Here is a 3,157-nt window from a genome sequence, read left to right as displayed (position 1 = left end):
TATAGCTTATTTATCTGACCAAATGAAAAAATTAGTATAGTATATAGGTTGCAGAATGACATGTTTATGGATCCAATTTCATATTGCTTGTCTTTTAAAAATGCGACGTCTGTTGGTATTCATCTGTTGAATATACCCAAAGTGGTGAAGGATATCATATAGTCGGTAGTAAGTTAAAAAATTTCGACCCCGCGATTAGATTATTAAAGGAATAATTATTACAATGTTGTATGTTTTTGCAGAATGCATTAATAACGATTAATACAGTACCCATTTATACTCCTTAAGGACATTAATATGTAAAAGTGAGATAAAACCACGCTTACTAGGGTCGAACTCGATTATAGTAAACACTGGATATACTGAACAAATTTTTTTCATATGCCACTTTTTATTTTTAATCAATCCTGAAAAAAGTAAAAAAGGGGCATTTTTGATGATTTATATTCTAAGGGGAACTCAAGCCCGCCATTTCCTGTTCTCCACTATTTAGATTTTTTATCATAATCTTTCCTTCGACAACCTATTTGCGGTTTAAGAGTCACGGTATTCAATTTGTAATCAAAATTAGTGTGTATTCGTTTTTTCGCGGAAAAGTTCTATCTTCCTATGTCATTCGGTACATCTTGACAAATGCTTCTTATTGCCAACTTTACTTGCGGGGACGTTGTAAACAACAATATGTTTCTTTGCTTTTGTTTCTTTCATCAAACCAAATATCGAAAATTTTATTGTTTTTTATTCTGAAGTTCCCTACAAAAAAATGATATATCTCGAAAAACACAAAAAATCGCAATTTGAGACCTATTGGAATCAATTTAGAAGGCTTTCATTAATATATTTCAGTTGTCAAAAGATCAGACAAATTTAAACATTTTAGTAAAAGTCTATCTAAAATGACACATTTCTTTTATTATAGTCAACTATGTACATTTTGAATCGCTACACAAACGTATTAACAAATATTATATATTAAACTAGCTGGACCCGTGGCGCTTCGCTGCCCCCACTAAAGTGATTAACATAGGAAAGTTCACGTAGAAAACTATTTATATGCAGTTAAAAGCAGTTAAAAACAGTTAAAAGCTATGATAAAGGTTTTATAGTAGCCTAATTCGAAGATTACTGTTCGACTATAGATATTCCGTAGTGTAATGTATGTAATTATATCGTAATGTATACGTTATTCGATTCAATAGATTACAAATACATTTTTAAAAACAAATTTTGATTGGCTTATATCAATAGGATTATACACTAATATATTTTTTCCAATATTTACATGTTCTTCATTAATCGTTCAAAGACCAACACAATCATTCATACCCCTTATCCCCAACCTTTATGTCTGTATTCTCAACTGATTCCTCATTCTCAACTGACTCCTCCTTGCTCCAATTGATATCGCTTAGGTCCCTGCAGTATAATTTCTGTTAAGGTTTTCAAAAGAATGCATTATCACATTATAATATTTTTAACGAACCAAGATTTAGTCTTGGTCTTAACTGTACATACCTTAGTATTTTTAAGAAAACCAAGATCAAGTCCGAAGATAGAATTTGTGGCAATTGAGTTAGTCGTTTCCTCTATACATCTTCGAAATAATAGTTTTTGTCATATCAGTTTAATCAACTAAACTTAATACTTAATAACCCACCACAGATTTTAGATTATTATAACTTTTAATTCACCATCAGCATTTCGCTGCTGGATATCTCCCAATTATTGCTGATTCATACTTTTATTGAATCCATATTTATTTTCCCCAATGGTTGTAGAATTATTGAAATTCAAAACAAAAAAAAGTTCCTTAACTGAAATGTTTTTTTTTTCAAAATGACAAAATGTAAAAATTGTAATGTCAATAATTTTCATTTTACATAAATTTTATTAAAATATGTGAAGATAATGGAGAGATAACAGCAGACGTTCGCGGAATTACTGAACTGGTGGTTTTTTCTCATTACTGATAATAACATAATAGAGCAAAAAATTATGAGTCGAAAATTTCTGATTTGGACCAATTTCTACTTCCTGGTAATTTAAGATTGGATTTGTACTTATCTGAGTGTCATACATACTTTTATGAACAGATTTATTCAAGATATTCTAATATGTTCATAGAAAATGAATATTAGTTCAGATGTATGATTACGGTTTATGCTTTAACTCCTCGAAATCGCGGAATTTTGGAAGTTTATTTTGCCTATCTTACTTCCATGGGATGGCATGACTGACTGCAAAAATTTCTGCCAAGTCAATTTAGCGATTTTTGTGTCTAAAACCAAAAGCGTTTCTTTTTTCTATATATAGATAAATTAAATTCAATTGGGAGTAAGTTCTCCCCATTGTTTCACGCCAATTTTTATAGGGATAATGCGTATTTGTAACCAATTTACTCAGGCAAATTTTGAAGTGGGAATCTGTAACCCTTCTTAAGATATAAGATATGTTATTTCAGAGTTGGGAATACTTTTGATGGTATAACTCGACATTCGCGGGGAATTTTAGGATTTTATCTAGCCAGTATTCTTTCTATTGGGTAGCATCAGGTACTGTAAAAATCTCAGTAAAATCTATTCAGCGGTTTTTGACTTTTCAAACAAAACTTTTTTTATTCTCTATATGTAGATCATTTAAATGCAATGAGGATTGCATTTCCCCTTAATGTACCGCGCTCACTTTTGTATGGATGATGTGTATTTACATCAACGTTATTCAGACAAATTTTGAAGACGGTATCTCTAGCCGTTCTTAAGATATACGCATATTACATGTTCCGGAATTTTGAGGTATGTTTACTATTGATGCTATAATTCTGCAACCACGCGGAATTTTAGAATTTATTAGCCTATGTTACTTTCAGGACATGTCCATGACATACAGTGTAAATATCATTAACATCTGTTCAGCGGTTTTAGCGTCTATCGGGAACATACACACAAACATAGAGTTTGGCAAAAATGTTTTCTTTTTAATGACATCAAAAAAGATTTTATTTGTCAAAATTGAAAAAATGACTTGTTGCCCAAAAAACTGTTCAAATTACCTAAGGTGCAATGGGACAAAATTATATAAATCAATTTAAAGCAAATATCAATCATATTTGAGTATTTGGAGCCCAATTAACACGAAGTCGGACGGAAATAAATATGGG

The sequence above is a fragment of the Musca vetustissima genome, unplaced genomic scaffold, assembly GCF_032173495.1.
Source record: "Musca vetustissima isolate MV318-11 ecotype Yass unplaced genomic scaffold, APGP_CSIRO_Mvet_v1 utg46491, whole genome shotgun sequence".
Lineage (NCBI taxonomy): Eukaryota > Metazoa > Arthropoda > Insecta > Diptera > Muscidae > Musca > Musca vetustissima.
Note: the sequence above shows the minus strand (reverse complement) of the source record.